Source organism: Impatiens glandulifera, chromosome 8 (genome assembly GCF_907164915.1).
Source record: "Impatiens glandulifera chromosome 8, dImpGla2.1, whole genome shotgun sequence".
NCBI lineage: Eukaryota > Viridiplantae > Streptophyta > Magnoliopsida > Ericales > Balsaminaceae > Impatiens > Impatiens glandulifera.
Window position 1 is genome coordinate 31,651,681 of NC_061869.1, and position 25,516 is coordinate 31,677,196.

Consider the following 25,516-nt stretch of genomic DNA (forward strand, 5'->3'; position numbering starts at 1 on the left):
TGAAATTAAAATTATAATTATAATGTCGTCAATAAATCAAATACATTCTAAATGATTTTTGAAAAAATAAGAAACAAATTAGATACCTAAATTTTAAATAAGTAAAAAAAGTTCAATTAATTAAATATAAGTATTAAGGTACAAATTTTTCATGATAAAATGTAGATCATTAATCTTGTATTGTAATAATGTTTAAGAGAGACAAGTCACCGATCTAAATTTAAAATTAAAAAAAAATCAAATATAACCCAAAACTTATAACATAAATAAAATTATCTCTAACTATTCAAAACAAGAGAGAATTATTATTTGGGTTTAAACGTTAATTTGAGCCATATAGGACTCGAACTATCAAAGTTGTCGCCATTAGGAATTTTTTACTAAATGGACATTAAGTCCGTCTATTTTAATTTAGTAGAAATAAAATGTTTTAATTCCTCTTCATGTCAAACACGACATTATTTTTCAACATGTTATCTCTCTTCTCCAAGACATCTTCCTCTTCTTCAATTCCTTTTTTCTTTGTTCATTTATTTCTTTGATCAATCTCTAAGAAATTCTTCATCAGACCATCAATAATTAATTTATTTAGATTTTGGTTTGATTTAAGTTTTATTGGTTTTATTTAGGTTTAAATTCTTCGTTCGTTAATGTTGTTTGGTTTGATTTAGGTTTTCGATTAGGGGTTTTCTATTTCTTCCTTTTTAGATTGATTTGAAATCTACAACGTTTTCATCATCTAGAAGCTCACATGTAATCTTGGAACTTTCTTTGGTTATCTATTTTAGACCGCCATTTCTTATGAAATTATAGTCTTTGTTTGAGTATATATGAAACTCTACTGAATTTTTTTGGGGAAAACGGTTTAAACCATTTCATTAAAATCCAAAAAGTGGGAGGGACAAAAATCAAAGATAGACATATTTTAGCTATGATTAAATTATAACAATTAAACGACCTTAAAGAACCTGATTAGTAGTAATCAAATATACAAGAAATATAGATTATAAACAAAAATTACAAATTGTATCAAATCCTAATTATCCCAATTATGATTTTTATTTCCATACCAACCTGATGTTTCAACATGTTGTCTTCCTCTTCTCCTTGTCCTTTCTCTTCCCCTTGTCCTTCCTTTTCCCCTTCCCTTCCTCTTGCAATAAAAGGGGATGAACTAAAGAGGTTGATAAAAACTGCATATTCTCATTTTGATATCTTTCTTTATATGAACTCATTCTAATTTGATAGAAATAATTATTATTCAGGATTTCGGGTTCTTCACCTTGTTCTTCTCAACTTGAATTTCGAGATCATTGTTTTTATTTACTTCAACTTAAGCTTTGGAATTCTCAACAACTTTGGATTCCTCTGTATTAACCTTGAAATTCTTTTCTTCCTCTTGATTAACTTGAGTATCTTCCTCTCTATTTTCATCAACAACCACTTCAACTTGATTTAATTGAGAATCCACAACTATCTCTTTAACATGATTAGGTTGAGGTTCCACCTCCTTCTTCGCACTACATTCTTCTTGTACATAATTTTCTTTATATTCTGTTTCATGTTCTTTAACCACATTTTGCTCCTTTAAAATAGGCACATCTGTTTCGTTTTCATTATGGACTTGTATGTTGGAAGGTATTGTAGAAAGAGCATATGTTTGGCCTACACTCATAAGTGATTTCCATGACAGTAGGTTTTCCTTTTATGTCTACTACGGTCATACTTTTCGGTAGCGTACTTCTAGGATCTACCTCAATGCTAATTCTAGCAAATGATAGGTGCTCTCCTCCTTCAGTAATTGGATCCATGTATAATGGTCTACATAATAAACCTACAAAATGACTAAGTGCTTTAGAATTGTTCATATGTATAGGTATATTCCAGAGCTTGAACCATATTTGTGCAGTTTCTTTTGTTTTACTCAATAGGTTCAAGTCTTCAGACTATTTTTCCAATTTCATACAATTAGATCCTATATATGTATGCCCATTTTCTAGAATTTCCTCCAGATTAGATCCCTTCTTGAATTTAAGGAAATATAAATCATGGACATTTGTTGAAATCTTCTCCAGCCCTTTTCCTTCCCATTGATTCAACAAGGCATCTTTAATAATTGGGAAGGATACTATATTTTTCCCTATGTAGTTTCCCACAAGTACATTTTCCTATTCCTTTATACAGTTTTCCTCTACTTCAGTAAGCAATTTAAATTCAAATTGAGAATTCAATACCGCCACTTTTGTCTGTGTATTTCCCAAGTAGATTTTCCCTTTATAGACATGATCTTCTAACTTTTTTACACTGTTGTTCTTCCAGACTTCATTAGTTTTCTATGTTGAGTTGCTCCTGAGAGTATAAGACTTAGATTTGGGAGTCTTCATCATCTCCTTTATTATAGCAACTGACCATTGAATAATTTCTTCATATTCTTCCTTTACAGTAGATTTCAGTCTTGAAGATAGTGGATGTTGAGTTTAATTATGATCTGCTATACTTTTTCCTTATTTATGACAATTTCTCCCCTTTTGTCATGCATAAGGAGATTTATAATCTGATTCTTGAGCCCAAATAGATTAGCTATTTCATTATTATCTTCCAAGTTTCTTCATTATCCCTATATTTTCCTGCATTATTTTCAACAGGAATTTTTTCAGTAGTAGTTGGAGCAGATTGCTTACTTGTGTTGGTATCCTTCTATTCTTTAATAACTTCTTAAGCAATTTTTTCAATTTCTTTGACGGCTGCTTCCTTGATTTCTTCAAACTCAAAATCCCTAACATCTTTAGATTTATTAATTTTGTTCTTTCCCTTACCCATGATGGCAGAAACAGAGAAAAAGAATAGAGTAATTGCAGAATACCTAAGAAATTAGCACAAATAAACCGCATTTGAGGGCAAATTCCAGCGATGTTTACAAATGCACTAAATGGGACAACGAATTAAGTATGTAGCCCACAAACAACTCTACTGAATTTTGTTTGATTGTGTTCATTCATATTACAGTCATTTTATTCAATGTTTGCATATCATCTCCGATAATACGAATATTAATGGATAATGAATATTATAGTAAGTTATTTTTCCATATCTTTGGGAAAGAATAACGTTTGTTTACCTAATATTTAATCAAGAATGAGAACACTATTACCAATGATTTAAAATTTAACACTTTTTGGGGGGGAAATTGTTAAGCTATTTCATTAAATTTTCAAAGGTGGGAGGGTAAGAAATCAAAGCTAGACAAACCCTAGCTATGATTAAAAATTACAATCAAAAGACCCTAAAATAACTTATTAGCATTTATAAATTCTAAAAAAATAGAGATTACAAATAGAAAAACCACATTCAAACCAAAGCATCACAGCTTAGGATTTTAGCATGCTATATAAACTCATTGAGAGACCTTCTTTCCCTTCCTCTTCCTCTTTCTCTTTCTCTTCCTCTTCCTCTTCCTCTTCCTCTTCCTCTTCCTCTTCCTCTTCCTCTTCCTCTTCCTCTTCCTCTTCCTCTTCCTCTTCCTCTTCCTCTTCCTCTTCCTCTTCCTCTTCCTCTTCCTCTTCCTCTTCCTCTTCCTCTTCCTCTTCCTCTTCCTCTTCCTCTTCCTCTTCCTCTTCCTCTTCCTCTTCCTCTTCATCTTCCTCTTCATCTTCCTCTTCCTCTTCATCTTCCTCTTCCTCTTCCTCTTCCTCTTCCTCTTCCTCTTCCTCTTCCTCTTCCTCTTCCTCTTCCTCTTCCTCTTCCTCTTCCTCTTCCTCTTCCTCTTCCTCTTCCTCTTCCTCTTCCTCTAACGATGAAATGAGATTGTATTGAAGAGGATGATGAGTATTGTTTTTTCTCATTTTGAATTCTCTCTTTGTATGAACCCGTTCTAATTTGATAGAAAGAATTGTTTATGAGTATTTAAGGGATTTTACCTTTGTTATCTTCAACTTAAATTTATATATTCTTGTCTTCCTTATCTTTAGTTTAGTTTTAGACTCCACATCAATTTTGAAATCTTCTTTATCGGCTCTAGAATTCTCTATTTTAGCTTTGAATTTTTGGGTGTCTTCCTTTTGAGTTTCCTCAATAACAACTTCAATTTCATTTTCCATTTTCATCATAATCCTTTTTATTACAGAAAATTTTATTTTCCTCTTCACCTTAATTCCCTTTACTTTCTTTCCTTCGTAGTTTTCCTAATCCCTCCTCTGTTTCCTTCTTTTTCTTTTCTACTTCCTAGATTTCTTGCTTTTTCTTCTTTAGTTTTATCATATTTATTGTGCAGGAAAGTGTTATAGAAAGTACATATTTTTGGTTTCATTCATAAGAGTTCTCCATGAAATTGTTCTTCACTTTTCAATCACCAATTCCATTTTCATTTACAGGACACTCTTAGTATGCACTTCATGTTAACTCTAGAAAAGGACAAGTGCTCTCATCTTTTAGTTATTGTGTCCATATATAATTGTTTCCCAATTGTACCTTTAAAATGACTAATTGCTTCAGCGTTGTACATGTGGGATGGAATGTTCCAAAGCTTGAACTAAATCTTGGCAGTTTTCTTTGGTACGCTCTATATATTCATCTCTTCTGACCACTTTTCCAACTTTATACAATTTGATCCAATGTAAGTATGCCCTTTCTCCAAGGTGTTTCTTTCAAATTTGAGCCCATTTTAAACTGCAAGAAGTAATGGTCATGTAAGTTTGCAGGAACATTTTCAAGCCCTTTTCTCCCCATTGTTTAATTAGAGCCTCTTTGGTAGTTGGGAATGATACGCTACTTTTCCCAATGAAGTTTCTAACCACCAAAAACTTCAGTCTTCAATAAATTTCTTATCTAATTTAGAAGGCAATTTGAATTCAAAAGAAGAGTTGAGTACCTCAACCTTTGTTTGGATATCGCCCAAATATACTTTTCCTTTGTAGGTATGGTCTTCAGATTTATTTTATGCTTTATACTTTCACACCTCGTTGACTTTCCATGTTAAATTATTCCTGATAGTGTAGGTCTTGGTTTTGGGAGCCTTCATTAGATCCTTCATTGCATCAATTTACCATTTAACTATCTCTTCATATTCTATTTTCTTTATTAAATTCCAATCTTAGAGATAATGAATATTGAATTGTACTATTATTTGTTAAAATTTCTCTTTACTGATGGTGATTTCTCCCTTCTTAGCATGCATTAGGAGTTTAATAATCTGTTTTTAAAACCAAACATGTTGTCTCTTTCATTATAACCAACCTTCCAAATTTCTTCTTTCTTCCCCTGTTTTCCTACTGCATTTTCTTCACAATTTTTATCAGCAATTAATCCTTACCTTTTTTCATTCCTAATTTTTCTGGATAATTTCTTCAGCAATCTTATAAATTTTCTTTTTAGCTACCTCCCTTAAACCTTCAATCACAAATTTTTTGACTTATTTATAAATATTGCTTTTCTTTCTTCCCATTTTAATGAAAATAGAAAAAGCAACAAAGCAACAAAAAAGAGCAATTACAAAATAGGGTACTCCATAAACTCTAGCTATTACAGAACATCGTAAACCAGAAACCCTAACCTTCCAACCAAGCTTTGTAGATGAGTGACGATCTAACAATTAAAGTCGATATGTGTCGTTCGTGCGCACGTTTGACAAGTGACACTAATCAACTATAACGTGATCACAATAAGCAAACTACAACCTTGATATTATGCAAATTGCGCCGATCGTTGAATATTCAATATTCAACCCTTGTGTTCAGGGTGTTGGGGAGGTTCATTTTTGGCATGGTGTTTGAATAAAAACAAATGATAAAAGATGTTATAATAGATTATTAATTTGATTGTAGAATTAGTTTAAAATGGATTAAACAAAACTCTTACAGAACGAGGGTGAAATGCAGTAAAAAAGATGCTCTTGGAACCTTTTTTCATGTAAGGTGGATAGTAAAGAATTATCGTCCCGAGCACCATTTCTATTATGATAATAAAAACATGTTAGTCTCTACAAAGTATGTTGAGATGAAATTTCGCAATAGAATTTTAACCCAATGAGACATTTTCATAAAACTCTTCAACAATTTTGTAGGGAGGATTTAAATTGTGACGTGAGTTGTTCTTTCATGAATAAAGCCAAAAGAATAGTTTTGGCCAAAGTTGAATGTGATGTCGATAAAGACTTCAGTGAGTTATGGAACTATTTAGAAGAACTACAATAAAGGAATAATGGTACTTTTATTTTTCAAACCATCAAATATGAAACCAAAGGTGAAACAAAATTTTATAGAATGTATGTGTGTTTTGATGCATATAAGAGTGGTTGGATAAACGGTTGTAGACCAATAATTGGGGTTGATTGATGTTTTTTGAAGAATGCATGTAAAGGGGAACCACTTTCTGCTATTGGTTAAGATGCAAATGATCACATATTCCCGATAGCATGAGTTGTGGTGGAAGGAGAGAGTTGATAAAGTTGGGAATAGTTTTTCAAACATATAATTTATTATCTACATTTAGAAGAAGGAGATAACATTAACATCATTTTACACATACAAAATATATGTTTTTAAAATTACTATTTGATTTTAATGTACAATTCTATATGTAAATTTGATCACACAATTTTTAAGAAATGTTTCAAAATTATTTGATTGCATTTTATTAGGAATTAATAAGATCAATTATTGAATTATTACTAAATTCAGAGCATAGATTTTGTTGTCGCCATTGGTATACCAATTGGGTAAGGGAAGAAAATATGGGTGAAAATTGAAATTATTATTTTGGAGTTGTGCTCGATCCACCTATCCAGAACAATTTGATGCCAATTTAAGAGTTCTCAAACAACTAAACAAGGAGTTGGTACTTCATCGATCTGATTTACTAAGAGAAGATGGTCCAAGGCATACCTCAAAGAGTATCCAAAATGTGACATGGTATAAATTTTTTTGTGAAACATTTAATTAATGGATATTACCAAGTAGATCAATTTATATCATTAACATGCTGGAACACATCCGATTGATGATAATGAGAAAGGTTTGTCACTTAATAAAAGAAATAAATATGAATTGGATTGGATTGGAGACGTTTCTCCCATAGTAATGCAAAGACTCGAACTTGTAAAAGCAATGTATCATAGGTGCACATTGGACTTTAACGGAGAATTCGGGTATGAGATCATTGAGGAATACATAGACATTCCATTGATATTAGAGAAAGAAGTTGCACTTGTAGACTATGGAAGTTTACATGCATCACTTTTTGTTTTAGAATCTTCAACAACTTCTGCAAAGTCAAGTAAAGGATCTCTTAAATGTACAAATTGCTATTTTATAGTTTTTACACTCTCAACATGACTTCTTCAGCGGGTATGTGACAATTTCTTAACAGACAAACCAAGCACCTTATCTGTAAAAAAATTACATCTCTTTGTAGAGCAAAAGAACAATAATTAGATACGTTGCCCCACTCTAAAGAAGAACTTGGCTTTAGGATAACATTCCACCATATCAAGTAATGCCAAATTAAGACTATTACAACCACGTGGTGTGTAAAAAGCTCTAGAATTTATTTCAAATAATATTTTTTGTACACCATTGTTTCTTCCACTCATGTTAGACCCATTGTTGTACCCATGTCCTCTTACGTCATCAATGTCAAGACCAACTCTAGTTAACACATTCAGAAGTTCACTTGTTAACCCAAGACCTAATGTGCCATCCACCTTTAAAAACTAAACCAAATATTCTTCTATTTTGGTGTGTTTGTCGAATCATTCATGCATCGTAGACTATTATTATTGATGACTTTTATTTGTAGTATAATCAAGTATTACTGAAAAATATTTTGCATGTTTAACTTTTGCAATGATTTCTTTTTTCACTTCGTTTGTAAAAGTCTCTATCAACTCATTTTAAATTTTGGAACTTTAATATTTATATTGAGATTCTCTTGCTTCACAACATCGAACATGCTCCTCCATCACTAGATCAAACTCAACAAATATTTTTATGCATATTATGTCGGTCTTTGTATCCGTCATTACTCAAATTCCTCATTCTACTAATCATTTGTTTAGTCTTGAACAACTTACAACAAGAGAAAAAATATTTTATTTGAAGAAATATAATATATACAAGCCATAGTCTATCAAATGTTTGTTCATTTTCCATTATCCGGGTATAATGCGATTAATCAAAATGTCTATGGTTACTATCTTTAGGAAAGAAAAAATCATCCAATCTTTTTTGACCCGTATATACTAAGTAATCTATCAGTTTTTGAATAATATTATTTCAATGTCTAGGATCTTCCAAATTCTCATTCAACCAATTCTTCATTTTCTTAGTGACTTTGTTCTTCAACCACTAAACCATTTCCTAATTCCTCTCTTTCGGTTATGTTATTTCTACTAAAATATTTGTTAATATCACTAACTTGAGTATGAATTAATTCCTCCTCCTTTTGTTTAAATTTTCACTTTGAGCTACAGATACATGTTTAGAAGGCATTTTACAGAAGATCAATTACAACAGTTACAGCCAATTTTTTGTAGTTGAAAAATTCTAAAGTTGTCATAATTTACAATTTCATCAAATAAAGATTGAATTCATCTAGATCTTTTCAAACAAAGTTAATTTTATCAACATAACTTAACTCAACAACACATTCATTCATACCATGGAGCAATATAAGTATAGAACTAGGATTTCATTGTTTCAATATATTAAAACATTTGTTATAATTAATTGCTATGATTCTAATTTTGAGTTCTCTCTCGCCTACAAATTACAAAAATTCATTGATAATATAACAAAGAAAAAATATATTAATGCAAGTAAAAGACTAAATATCCACCTATTTTAGACATTTCATTAAAATCACATAAGTCTATAAGAGAAAATACTTTTTTTTATTCATCCTATAAGATCAACAAATTGAAGAATCAAATATGATTTGTATCAAATGATCAGATTGAGAAAGATTGGAATTGTTTGATACTTTGGGGCCATGAGATGGACAAATGGGGATTGGGAGCGGCAATCGGCAGGGTACGCAGGTAGAAATCGTGACGAGCCTTTTGCATCATATTCAATATAATATATATGTATTAATATTAAAAAATTTGGGCCACTTGATAGGCGGTTCCCTGAGGCAATGGCCTCTTTATCCTCCAAATAGGTCCAACCCTATTTGTATTCATTTTATATACATAATATATATATATATATATTAACTAATGATAGGGGAGCGAAAATTTGCAACGAGTGTGTAGCAAAGTGATGTGGAAGGTGACAAGGTCCGATGACTAACATAATTTCAAATGTTTATTTATCTCTTCCATATTCATTAATAATTTACATCTCTTCTATTTTTAATAATTTATTTTTTAGGTCTTCAATATTTATAAATAATTTATTTATATTATTAATTTGTAAATATATGTTTATTATTTAACTTATTTATTTATAAAAAAATTAAAATAATAATCGAGACAATAATAAATCAAATAAATAAATTACAAAATATATATTTTCAAATATATATTATATTTGATAAATATATATTTAAGAGAATAATAAAATAAATATAAAAAATCTTAATTGTTTTTAATTATTCTTTCCAATTAATGGTGAGACCAATCGCTACGTATACTCGCTATAAGCCCTATTTTTACTAGTGTATGCGTACTTAAAATAATGAATAATTTTATTATTTTTTCTTCTTTTTAAAATCTAATAAATTACAACTTAACAATCAATGGGAGAATTCAGTCTAATGAATAATGAATAATTTTTTAATAAAAATATTTTTATTTTAATTTGTAATTAAATAACAAATTAAAAATGACATAAAGAGTAATATTAATTTGATGATTTAAGTTAAACAAATATTAATAAATTATTCGATTTATTCTTAATTAAAGACATTAAATATAGTGCTATATTAATATTAATCAGATAAAAAAAATTGTTTTTATAAATATTAGTGACTAATTAAAATGTAAATAGTTGTTTAGGAAGCTATTTTCTCACATTTTTTTGATTATCTTGGATAGTTATTACTTACATTAAATTTTTTAACATTCTAAACAAAAATTTTAAATTTATCTTTTTAAAATAATAACAAAATTTATTTTGGTTTTGATTAAGATAATTTAGCTTTATTATAATTTTAAATATTGAAAAGATAATTAAATTTCATTATAAATAAGAAACAATAATAAGACATATACATAAAACTATTAAAAATAATAAAAATAATTTATATAAGAAAGAAAGTCATATCCATAAGAAGAAGAGATGTTGCTGCTATGTTTAATAACCTCGACAACATAAGAGGAAGAGATGATTCATACATGTTTAATACCATTGACGCCTTCTCCCAATAATCGATTAATATAATAAGTAATAATTAATAGAACCATATCTCATTATTTCCTCAATGTGCTTAGCTATAACATAGCTATAACAGTAAATAATCAGTTTGGGCTTACATTAATTTTAATTCGAAGTAAACAATAAGTCAATATTTTGTAATCTGGAGTAATTCTTTTTATATTTGGTTACACATATTAAAATTAATATGTTAAATTCAATAGATAAAAAATTTAATTTATTTGATTGTAATATCAATATTTATTATTTTACTATGTAATTTACCTTTTAATAAGATTTAGAGTATTTTAAAAATAGAACAAATCTATATTCAAATTAATTTTATTATGTTTGTTCAAATACAAGAATTAAAATTGAATTACAATTTTTTATAATATTTTAAATATAGAAATTAAATTATAAATAAATTTTAATTGTGATGAAACTGAAATTAAAATTCATATTATAATGCGTCTATAATTCAAACACATCCTAAATGATTTTCAAAAAAATAAGAAACAAATTAGATCCCTAAATTCTAAATAAGTACAAAAATTCAATTATGAAAATATAAGTATTAAGGTACAAGATTTACATGATAAAATGTAGGTCATTAATCTATTAATCTTGTATAGTAACAATATTTAAGAGAGAAGAGTCACCAATCTTTTCAAACACGAAAATTTTATCATATATTTTCAATAATACTATCGATTTTACATGATCTAGGGCCACTTTCATACCTAACTCATCACTTTAATAAATAAAATAAAATTTAATAAAATAATCAAATAAGAACTAATAACATAAATCAAAATTTCTCTATATTCTAAACATTCAAAATAAGAACTAATTAGCTCAAATTTTGATTTGAGCCATATGTGACACGAACTATCAAAGTTTTTACAATTTGGAGCTTTTTACTAAACAGACGTTAAATCCGTCTATTTTAATTGACGTGGCAATAAAATGTTTAAATTTAATTTCTATATTTGAAACACGTCATTATTTTTCAATAAGTTCTTTCTTCTCTAAGACATCTTCTTCTTCAATTCCTTTTTTCTTCATTCATCCGTTTTTTTGATTCATTACCAAAAATTCTTTATCAGACCATCAATAATTCAGATAATTAGATTTTGGATTGATTTAAGTTTAGATTGGTTTGATTTAAGTATTATTACAATACTCTACAATTAATGGCTTTTAATAATGATCAACATTTGCTACATTTATTAAAGTACTTTGAGATATGTCTTGAGTTTGATATCTATCTTAAAAGTAAAAGGTGAATCTATACTCCAAGATTATGAAATTCAATCAAGTCTTCTTCTTATACCTCTACAAGTTATAGAGACTAATGTTAAAATGTGAAGATTTAAAATGATGATGAAGAATATTTTTAAGAAGATATTGAAATTGAGACAAGTATCGAAGATGTTCTAATTAAATACAATCTTATGGATGATGAAAAAGATGAAAGTAAAGTTTCTAAATATTTGATGAAAGTGAACCCATGAGTTATTTATAGAGTGGTAGTGAAGAAAGTGATTATTAGGAGCATGATGATGTTGTAATATCTCATCAAGTAAAGAGACGACAATCTTCTCATTTAAAATTCAACCCTTCTTTTTAGGGTGCATGGAGGTTCATTGTAGGTATGGTGTTTGAATCAAAACAAATGATAAAAGATGTTATTACAGATTATTTATGTGATTGCAGAATTAGTTTAAAATGGATTAAACAAGACTATTATAAAATGAGGGTGAAATGTAGCAAAGAATTACGTTCTTGGTATTTTTTGCAAGCAATGACAAAATAAAAAAAAGTAGATAGTAAAGAATTATCGTCCTAAGCACCGTTTCTATTTGATAACAAGAACATATTGGTCTTTGCAAAGTATGTTGAGATGAAAATTCTCAAAAGAATTTTAACCCAAAAAGATATTTCCACAAAAATCTTAAACAAGTTTGTAGGGAGGATTTATATTTTGATTCTTTGATGAATAAAGTCAAAAGAATAGTTTTTGCCAAAGTTGAATATGACTTCAAGAAATACATATATTTCAAAAATCTATAATCAAGGAAATATGGTACTTATATCTTTAAAACCATCAAATATGAAACCACGGGAGAAACAAAATTTCATAGAATGTATGTGTGTTTTGAGGCATGTAAGAGTGGTTGGATAAATAGTTGTAGACCAATAATTGAGGTTGATGGATTCTTTTTAAATACTACATGTAAAGGAGAACTACTTTCTGCTATTGGTCGAGATGTAAATGATAACATGTTCTCGATAGCATGGACTGTGGTGGACGGAGAGAGTCGAAGAAGTTAAGATTGGTTTATCAAACTTCTAATTGAGGATCTACATTTAGAAGAATGAGATAACATTAGATCATTTCAGACATACGAAATGTATGTTTTTAAATCACAATTTGATTTCAATGTACAATCTCATATGTAAATTTGATCACACAATTTTTTATTACAGTTTCTGATTTATTTGATTTCATTTTATTAGGGATTAATAAGAGTAGTTGTTGAATTATTACCAAATGAAGAGCATAGATTTTGTTGCCTCCATTGGTATACAAATTGGGCTAGAGGAGAAAATATTGGTGAAGACATGAATTATTATTTTAGAGGTGTGATTGATCCACCTTTCTAGAACAATTTGATGCCAATTTAAAAGTACCCGAACAAATCAAACATGGAGTCGGTACTTCTACAATCCGAATTATTGAGAGATGATGGTCAAATGCGTATAAAAAAGTATCCAAAGTGTGACATAGTAGGCAACAATATTTGTGAAATATTAAATTCATGGATATAAATGAGTAGATCATTGTCTATCAATAACATGTTGGAGCACATTTGATTGATGATAATGAGAAATTTTTGTTGCTTAAGAAAAGAAATAGATATGAATTGGATTGAAGACGTTTCTCCCGTAGCAATGTATAGACCCGTATTTGCAAAAGTAATGTATCATAGGTTCACATTGGACTTTAATGGAGAATTAAGGTCTGAGATCACTTAGAGAATACATACACATGTCGTAGACATTAGAAAAAGAAGTTACACATGTATATTATGAAAACTCACATGTATATCATGCACACATTGTTTGTGCTATATACCATTATGGTGGAAATCTAGAAGATTATATCACAATTTGTATAAGAGAGTAGCATTCAAGAAGGCTTAGGGAAATGTAATTAAACAATTAAGTTGAAGAGAATTTTGGAAACTCAGTGTGACGAGTTGCATTTGATTTTACCTTTTAGTGTTCAAAAGAGAAGGTGTAGAAAAAAAATAAGAAATACATTTTTGTATTTTTGTTTATATATAATTAAATATTTTAAATTATTGAAAGGCATAATGATGATCATATATTTTATAATGACTATTTGTATAGATATTTAAATTAGTAACATTTAAAAAAAATCAAAGAAATAATAAATTGATATTATCCACGTTTGTCAAGTTCAAACTTATCCATGCCTGTCAAGTTCACCTACCCAAGTTGCACAGTCTATACAATCTCATAAGTCATTTATATTCATTTTATAAACATATAATATATATATAGTTGTTATTAATCATATAGTATGTCATATGTATTCATTTTATATACATATAATATATATTTTATAGTTGTTATAGGTATATAATATAAATTTATTATCTCATGCATATTTATATATATCTATTGATTCATTTTTGTTTTTATTTATTTATATTTTATAGGAAATAAAAAAAATATGAATATAAACTCAAACGAAGTTTAAAATGACTCGGTGTTGAGACCAGTTTAGTTGGAGATACTTCAGTGACAGGTCCTCTTCAATTTAATCCAAAAAATATACATAAATAGATTGTGTAAAGCAACAAAAAGACCAAATGAAAGAAATATTAATAAAAAAATATAAATTATTTGTTTTACTTAGATCACAAATAATAGTCATAGATACAAGTAAACAATAATGTTTCTAGTTATTAATGTATCGCTTATAATGATACATTTAGGTTTTGACTCATCGAAAAATGTACAGGAAATGAAAAGAACTAATATCTATCTTCAGCAATTCGTCGTATCACCAGTGAACAATCAAAAATATATTTAAAAGAAACATGACTGCTCACTCTTTATCATTATTTATGAGTGTGCCATTTGAAAATTAAAGATACCACTCATATGTTAATCTTTGTCCCCGTACTTCGTTCGAAGGTGAATAAGGTACCTAATATCATGTTCGAAGTCATAAATGAATGTGAGACCTATGGAAAGCGATGAGGAGAGAGAGCCTCGTCCATATCCCTTCCCTTCCCTTCCCTTCCCTTCTCTTCCCTTCCCTTCTCTTCCCTTCTCTTCTCTTCTCTTCTCTTCTCTTCTCTTCTCTTCTCTCCTCTCCTCTCCTCTCCTCTCCTCTCCTCTCCTCTCCTCTCCTCTCTAAAAGTTTGGTTTCAAAAAAACTTTTCAACTCTAGAGCAAAAAAATTAAATATTGCCAAAAAAGTAAAGCAAGCACTAAGCATGACTGAATTCCAAGGCCATTTGGACACGTGATCAGGCCATTTGGACACGTGATCTTTTTTATTCTTTTGAAAATGAAAGATTATAAAGAATGGTAAATTATAAAATAAATATTAATTTTAAGTTTGTTTGCTTTATACTATTTTATTTAAAAATTCCAAATATTAATTATAAATATGATGTCTAAAATATTATAAAAGAGTGAATTAAAAATATAAAAAATAATAATTAAATAAAAAACATATTATCTTTTATAACACATACAAACAATAACGGTGTCTTTGGACATATACAAATTATATCAATATTGCAATTTTTAAATATAACATATCACAACATAAAAAATACTTAAATATATCATTTTTTATTTAGTTTATATTTTTAAAAAGAAAATTTAAAATTATTTTTCTAAAGTTATAAGGAATAATATATATATATATTATATATATTTTAAATAACTAAAAAAAGTAGGATAATCAAATTTGTTTTGTTCTAAATAATTTACATTTATTGTAATTCTAAATATTAAATAAAATATTTGGATGAATACAAAAAAAAAATATCAACCATAACTATATTTATGTAGACAAGAAAATTGAGCAGTACATGAGTGGTTAATGATATTGTAGCTTATTAGGATTTATGTCTATGAAAGGATCAGATATATAATTATATAATATAATTTAAAAAATACCAAATTAGAAATATTAATGTGTTGTACAACAAATTAAAATCAATTTTATTTATAAGTCTTTAACTCCCAGAAAATCATTTACTCGGAAAATCTCGAAGTTCAAAATTTTTTATCCTCGATTTGTGTGTTAGAAAATTTTATAATAAAATAAAATTTTAAAAGATTTAAATAAATTCTGATAATTTGAAGTTAATTATAAAATAATTAATTTCAATTCAAGTTTAAATAATCATTTTGATTAGAAATAATCAAATTAAAATGTAATTTATAAAAATTATGTATTTTTAATTAATAAAAAATTATTAATTTAAAAGATTATTTCTTTAAAAATGATTCGTCAATTGATTTTTAAAATCAATCAAAGGTATACGTATATAAACGTATTTCTTACTAGAATTTTGTTTGGTTTATAGTTTGGAGAAATAACTTTCACACTTCCATCCTCTAAAATCTTCACTTTTGAAAATTGGTTGTATAACGTTTTATTTCAACCAAATATTCTTCTAGTCCTAGATATGCACATGTTTTGTGTATTTAATATGGTAACAACAATATTTACATGCTAGTACCTATTGCTGCTAGTACCTATTGCTGATGATGATTATGGAGGAAAATACGTGAAAATGATTAGCGTTTAAAGATATTAGAGTTTAAAAACAAAATATTATTTTTACTATATATAAATTTTAAATTTACATATAATTAAATTATCAAAATATAATTGTAGTGATGTACCATATTAAGAATAATAATAAATGAATTATAACAAAAATAAAATTACGAATCATATTCACACTAATTTAAATATATATATTAAATAAAATTTATATTATTATATATATTAATCTTATTATAATAATTATTAAAATTTCAATTATATAAATAAATTTCATTATATTTTAAAATAAAGTCAAATAATATTTTTATCCACGTTAAGAAAACCATAAATATGTGGCCAATAAAAGTTATCTATGTCTACTTAAAATAAATGATAATTTTGTTATTTATTTATTTTATTTTAATTTAATAAATTGTAAGTTAATAATGAATTAAAGAATTCAGTATAATAAATAATTAATTGTTAATAAAAATATTTTAATTTTATTTTATAATTAATTAACAAATTAAAAATGACAATGAATGACCGTAAATAACAAGTAAAAGTAATTTGATCATTTAAGTTAAGAAATTATTCATAACTTATACAATTTATTCTTAATTAATGACATTAAATATAGTATTAAATAATATTAATTTGTCAAAAGGATTTGTTTTTATAAATAGTCAATATAAATATTGACGGATTAAAGTTGTAAATAGTTGCTTAAGAAGTTATTTCTTCACATATTTTTTATTATCCTTTATAGTTATTTTCTATAATATATTAAACAATAAAAATATAACTTTTGTGTATCCACTCAAAATATTGGATAATTTTGATAATTTATTTATTTAAAACATAATAAATTAAAACTTATCAATCAATTGAAGACTTTAGTACATAATTTGTTAATTGTTATTAATGTATAATAATAAGAATATATTTTGGTGAAAATAAAATATTTTTATAATTATTTAACAAATTAAAAAGTTATAGGGTCATTAATTGGATAATTAAGTTATTAAAATCAGAAAAAATTTATGAGTTTTATTCTCAATTATGATCTTAATAATTATAATAAATGTTTAATGTTTTTAAAGTAAATTGAAGTTCTTTTTAGTATATTTAATGAATTATTCTCAATAAATTTTCTTTAAAATTGTTTTTTTATAATATTTTTAAAATAAAATATAAAATTATTTTACTAAAGTTTTAAGGAATAATTTATATATATATATATATATATATATTTAATAACTAAAAAAAAGTAAGATAATCAAATTTTGTTTTGTTTTAAATAATTTATATTTACTATAATTCTAAATTAAATAAAATATTTAGATAATTACAAAAAAAAAAAATCAATCATAATTATCTAGAATTCTAGACAAGAAAATTGGACAGTACAAAAGTTGTTATTGATATGGTAGCTTATTAGGATTTATGTCTATGAAAAGATTATATATATAATTATATAATATAATTTCAAAAAACATCAAATTAAAAATATTAATGTGTTGTAAAATAAATTAAAATTGATTTTATTTATAAGTCTCTAATTCTCAGAAAATCCTTTACTCGAAAAATCTCTGGGTTCTAAAAATTTTAACCTCAACCTGCGTGTTAGAAAATTTTATAATCAAACAGAATTTTAAAAGATTTAAATAAATCCGGATAATTTAAAGTTAATTATAAAATAGTTAATTTCAATTCATGTTTAAATACTCATTTTGATTTGAAATAATTAAATTAAAATTTAATTTATAAAAATAATATATTTTTAATTAATAAAAAATTATTAATTAAAAAAATTATTTATTAGAAAAAGAGTCGTCAATTAATTTTTAAAATCAATCAAAGTATACGTATATAAACGTATTTTTTACTAGAGTTTTGTTTGGTTTGTAGTTTGGAGAATTAACTTTCACACTCCATACTCTAAAATCCTGATTTTTTAAAATTGGTTGTATAACGTTTTATTTTAACCAAATATTCTTCCGGTCCTAGACATGCACATATTTTGTATATTTAATATGGTAACAACAATATTTACATGCTAGTACCTATTGTTGATGATGATGACTAGGGAGGAAAATACGTGAAAAACATTAGCGTTTAAAGACATTACAATTTAAAAATAAAATATTATTTTTACAATATATATAAATTTTAAATTTATATATAATTAAATTATCAAAATCTAATTTTAATAATGTAACATAATAAGAATAATAATAAATGAATTATAACAAAAATAAAAATTACGAATTATATTCACACCAATATAAATATATATATTAAATAAAATTTATATTATTATATATATTAATCTTATTATTATAATTATTAAAATTTAATTATATAAATAAATTTTATTATATTATAAAATAAAGTCAAATAATATTTTTATCCCTATTAAGACAAAAATATGTGGCCAATAAACCTTATCTATGCATATTTAAAATAATTAATAATTTTGTTATTTATTTATTATATTTTAATTTAATTTAATAAATTATAAGTCAATAATGAATTAAAGAATTCAGTTCAATAAATAATTCATTGTTAAGGAAAATATTTTAATTTTATTTTATAACTAATTAACAAATTAAAAATGACAGTGAGTAACAAGAAACAGTAATTTGATCATTTAAAGTTAAGAAATTATTAATAACTTATTCAATTATTCAATTTATTCTTAATTAATGACATTAAATATAATAATGAATAATATTAATTTGACAAATTTTTTGTTTTCATAAATATTATTGACCGATTAAAGTTGTAAATAGTTGCTTAAGAAGTTATTTCTTCACATATTTCTTAAGAAGTTATTTCTAAAGTTTTAAGGAATAACTTATATATATATATATATATATTTTTTAAATAACTAAAAAAAGTAGGATAATCAAATTTTGTTTTGTTTTAAATAATTTATATTTATTGTAATTCTAAAAATTAAATAGAATATTTAGATAATTACAAATAAAAATATCAATCATAATTATAATGATCTAGAGTTCTAGACAATAAAATTGAGTAGTATAAAAGTGATATCCTAGCTTATTAGGATGCATGTCTATGAAAGGATCAGATATATAATTATATAATATAACTTTAAATAATGTCAAATTAGAAATATTAATGTAGTGTACAATAAATTAAAATCAATTTTATTTATAAGTCTCTAACTCCCAGAAAATCCTTTACTCGTAAAATCTCGAGGTTTGAAATTTTTAACCTCGACTTGCTTGTTAGAAAATTTTATAATAAAACATAATTTTAAAAGATTTAAATAAATCATGATAATTTGAAGTTAATTATAAAATAATTAATTTCAATTCATGTTTAAATAATTATTTTGATTTGAAATAATCAAATTAAAATGTAATTTATTATAAAAATTATGTATTTTTAGTTAATAAAAAAATATTAATTTAAAAAATTATTTATTTGAAAAAGAGTCGTCAATTTATTTTTAAATCAATCAAAGGTATACGTATATAAACATATTTTACTAGAGTTTTGTTTGGTCTGTAGTTTGAAGAAATAACTTTCACACTTTCATCCTCTAAATCTAGGTTTTAGAAAATTGGTTGTATAACGTTTTATTTTAACCAAATATCTTCCGGTTCTAGATATGCCCATATTTTGTGTATTTAATATGGTAACAATAATATTTATATGCTAGTACCTATTGCCGATGATAATGACTAAGGAGGAAAATACGTGAAATACATTAGTGTTTAAAGACATTAAGATTTAAAAATAAAATATTATTTTTACTATATATAAATTTTAAATTTACATATAATTAAATTATCAAAAGTGATGTATCCATATTAAGAATAATAATAAATTAATGATAACAAAAATGAAAATTACAAGTCATATTCACACCAATATAAATATATATATTAAATTAAATTTATATTATTATATATGTTAATATTATTGTAATAATTATTAAAATTTCAATTTTATTAAATAAATTTTATTATATTATAAAATAAATTCAATTAATATTTTTATCTATATTAACATAAACATAAATCTATGACCAATAAAAATTAACTATGCCTACTTAAAATAATTGATAGTTTTATTATTTATTTATTTTATTTTAATTTAATAAATTGTAAGTTAATAATGAATTAATTAAAGAATTCAGTACAATAAATAATTAGTTATTAATGAAAATATTTTAATTTTATTTTATAATTAATTAATAAATTAAATGCTCAGTAACAAGTAAGTAACATTAATTTTGATAATTTAAGTTAAAAAAATTATTAATAACTTATTCAATTTATTCTTAATTAATGACATTATGTATAGTATTAAATAATATTAATTTGACACAAAAATTTGTTTTCATAAATATTATTGAATAATTAAAGTTGTAAAAATAGTTGCTTAAGAAGTTATTTCTTCACATATTTTTAATTGTCCTTTATATTCATTTTCTATAATATATTAAACAATAAAAATCTAATTTTTGTGTACCCACTAAAAATATTGAATAATTTTGATAATTTATTTATTGAAAACTTAATAAATTAAAACTTACCAATCAATTGGAGACTCTAGTGCAATAAATTGTTAATTGTTATTTATGTATAATAATAAGAATATATTTTGGTAAAAATAAAATATTTTTAGTTTATTTTATAAGTAATTAACAAATTAAAAAGTGATAGGGTCATTAATTTGATAATTATGTTATAAAAATCAGAAATAATTTATGAGTTTTATTCTCATTTATCATTTTTATAGTTATAATAAATGTTTAATGTTTTTAAGAAGTAAATTGAAGTTGTTTTTAATACATTTAATGAATTATTCTCAATGAACTTTCTTTAAAATTATTTTTTATAATATTTTTAAAATAAAATATAAAATTATTTTTTTAAAGTTTTAAGGAATAATATATATATATATATATATATATATATATATATATATATATATATATATATATATATATATATATATATATTAAATAACTAAAAAAAGTAGGATAATTAAATTTTGTTTTGTTCTAAATAATTTATATTTATTATAATTCTAAAAAATTAATATATTATTTGGATAAATACAAAAAAAAGATCAACTATAATTATAATTATCTAGACAAGAAAATTGAACCGTACAAAAATTATTGTAGCTTATTAGGATTCCTGTCTATGAAAGGATAAGATATATAATTATATAATATAATTTTAAAATATCAAATTAGAAATATTAATGTGTTGTACAATAAATTAAAATTAATCTTATTTATAAGTCTCTAACTCCAAGAAAATTCTTTACTCAGAAAATCTCGTGTTTCGAAAAATTTTTATCCTCGACTTGCGTGTTAGAAATTTTTATAATAAATCATAATTTTAAAAGATTTAAATAAATCTTGATAATTTGAATTTAATTATAAAATAGTTAATTTTAATTTAAGAATAAATAATTATTTAGATTTGAAATAATCAAATTAAGATGTAATTTATAAAATTATTTATTTTTAAGTAATAAAAAATTTTAATTTAAAAGATTATTTATTTCAAAAAGAGTCGTCAATTGATTTTTTAAATCAATAAAAGATATACATATATAAACGTATTTTTGACTAAAATTTTATTTGGTTTGTAGTTTGGTGATACTCGAGAAATAATTTTCACGCTTCATCCACTAAAATCTTGGATTTTGAAAATTAATTGTATAACGTTTTATTTTAACAAATTATTTTTCTAGTCCTAGACATGGACATATTTTGTGTATTTAATATGGTAACAACAATATTTACATGCTAGTACCTATTGCTGATAATGATTTAGGAGGAAAATAAGTGAAAATCTTAGCATTTAAATAATTTAAGAGTTTTCTTTTCAATTATGATGTTAATAATTATAATAAATGTTTAAATTTTTTAAAAAGTAAATTGAAGTTGTTTTTATACATTTAATGAACTATTCTCAATTAACATCTCTTAAAATGATTTTTTATAATATTATTAAAATAAAATTCAAACTTATTTTTTTAAAGTTTTAAGAAATAATATATATATTTATATATTTTAAATAACTAAAAAATATAATTATTTGTTCTGTTCTAAATGATTTATATTTATTGTAATTCTAAATATTAAATATAATAATTGGATAAATACAAACAAAAATATCAACCATAATTATAATTATCTGGACAAAAAATTATGCAGTACATAAGTTGTTAATAATATTATAGCTTATTAGGATTTATGTCTATGAAAGGATTAGATGTATAATTATATAATATAATTTGAAAAATGTCAAATTAAAAATATTAATGTGTTGTATAAAAAGTTAAAATCAACTTATTTATAAGTCTCTAACTCCCAGAAAATCCTTTATCTAGAAAATCTCAAGGTTCGAAAATTTTTAACCTCAACTTGCGTGTTAGAAAATTTTATAATAAAACAGAATTTTAAAAGATTTAAATAAATCATGATAATTTGAAATTAATTAATTTCAATTCAAGTTTAAATAATCATTTATATTTGAAATAATCAAATTAAAATATAATTTATAAAATTATGTATTTTTAATTAATAAAAAATTATTAATTTTAAAGATTATTTCTTTGAAAAGTGTCGTTAATTGATTTTTAAAATCTATAAAAGGTATACGTCTATAAACGTATTTTTTTAGTACAGTTTTGTTTGGTTCGTAGTTTCGTGATACTCGAGAAATAAGTTTCACGCTTCTTCCTCTAAAATCTTGGCTTTTAAAAATTAGTTGTATAACGTTTTATTTTAACCAAATATTATTCTGGTCCTAGACATGCACATATTTTGTGTATTAAACATGGTAACAACAATATTTAAATGCTAGTACTATTTCTGATGATGACGACTAGGGAGGAAAATACGTGAAAAATATTAGCGTTTAGAGACATTAGGGTTTAAAAATAAAATCCCAAATGAACCCTTATCAAAATATATTTTTTTGTTGAAATGTCTCAAAAATATTTTGAAATCATTTTATTTTTTTTTGGGATATTTACAAAATGGTTTATAATTCCAAAATTACAAAACTAATTTTGAAAAATTAAAAGTGCAACCAAACATGCCCTAAAACCGGTGTCCTCGGTTCTATGTGTGTTTGTATCGATCGGAGGCTAAGAACTTTTATCTAAGGTGAAAGATCCTCGGTCGAGGAGGGGAAACAACCAATCTTGACTTAACATGAAACTAACTTCATTGGTCTTAGATTTGGGAAATCTCGGTTGGGTGCGAGACTCCTTAGTCTAGGTTAGAATCCTCGGTCAAATGTAAAAATCTTCGGTTCTTGTTGAAATTCGTCGGTCGGACCTCTCGTTCTTTCTAAAATTCCTCAGTCGAACCTCTCGGTCCTAACTCTAATTTCTCGGTCGGACCTCTCGGTCCTAACTGGAATTCCATGATCGGACCACTCTATCTTGGCCGAAATTCCTCGGTGGGGCTTCTCGTTCATGGCTGTAATTTCTCGGTCTGACCTTTTGATCATGACTGAAATTCCTCAATCGGACATGTCGGTCCTAGTTAAACCTGTCGGTCCTCTATAACATCAAAATTATAGGTTTTGTAGTTTGTATTGAGGATTGGATAACTTTACAAAGCTCCCAGAATAATTATGAACATCATCCAAAGGTATCATTCACCCTAGATGATGTTCGATTTGTTGAAAATAATTTTAAGACCAAAAATCTTGTTTTGATTTCTAAGCTTTAATGAAGTGTAAGGAACTTGTCAATAACTTCCTTATACTTCATATGATTGATTGATACCAAAACATGAACACTAGCTGTTCATTTTGACAAATTCAAGAACTTAAAATTTCTTTTATTTTGATCAAATATGGTCGGGATTGATCAAACATGATCCAAATAGGTTTCCAATATCATTAGAAACATGTTGGAAAGGTCAAGAATAGAATATCCGATTTTAGATTTTTCCAAATTCTAATTCGATTGATCGCTTTTAGCTTCAACATAAAGCTTACAAATGATCCTATGATCATTTTCTAATCCCTAAATTCAACAACTAGACAATATACAAACTTTAAAAACTAAAATAAAAATTTTTAATTTCAAACTGGAAGATTGAATTAGAGAATGATTGAAAACTTACTAAGCATTAGAGAACACTAGGTCTTAGGATGTTTTAGGGATTCCTAGATCCAAGCTTAATGGACTGGTAAAAAAATTTTAAAAATATAAAAGCTTAAAGCTTCATTGACGATTTTTTTGAAAATTCTGATTTGAGGATTAAGTTATTATTCCTAGTATTCGGATTGATCAAGGGAGACTATTTATATCCTCATGAAGTCGGTTGATCGATCATGTGGGCATAAATTAGTCAGACACTCATAATGATGTTTTAGTTGTTCTTCCAACCAGTTGTCGTCGTACGTCATTATGGCGATCGTATGTCTAGTTGAAATGATCAAAGAAGTATGGTGATCATTTCACTTTTCGAATGAGGCGAAATGATCAAGAAATGTTAGAGTTCCATATTTGAAAATTCAAAGATGACTTTGTTCTTATGCTTCCAGCGCGTGACGAAGACGAAAATCCAGGAATGAAACGACGTCGCTTCGGGCGAAAAGGTGGACACCAGACTCTCCGTTAGCATTTCATCCACGTTCCGTCAACGACGAAGCATTCTGTTGCGTTTCAGCTAACAACGTTGGGGTACACATTAGTTGATTGTGTGCTTCACAAATGCTCCCTTGCTTTGTTGCAACATGCAATTCCTTGGAGTTGGATGAAAATCCAGCGCCTATCTGAAGGTGGTAGTTCTGGTTGCAGCGGTCATTCGGGGTTTCGGCTACACTAGATTACAAATTTATTTATTTTATTTAAACCTTAAGGGTTTATTTGAAATTAATTTTATTTTTAAGTATTTAAAAATATACAAAATATTAAATTAAATTTGACATATATTTTTTCAATTTATTTTATTTTTGTATATTTTGGGGTTAAATAAATAATTTTTTTGGGATAAAATGGATACAAAATTTATCCTAAATTATTTATTTTAATTTCTTTTGATTTTTCTAAAATTAATTTGAGACAAAATCGATACAACTTTTATCCTAAATTATTTTATTTGTTTTCATTGGCTATTATCCTTGATTAATTTAGAATTTAATTATTACAATAATTAATCCAATTAATTGTTTAATTAGGTTTTGATATTGGAGTTAATTATTTTGATTTTATTTATTCGAAAATAATAAAATTAATTATATTTTAAATTTTAAAATTGGGTATGTAGATTTTTAGTGTTATAGTGTCTTCCTCTCGAATCAAATTTGATTAC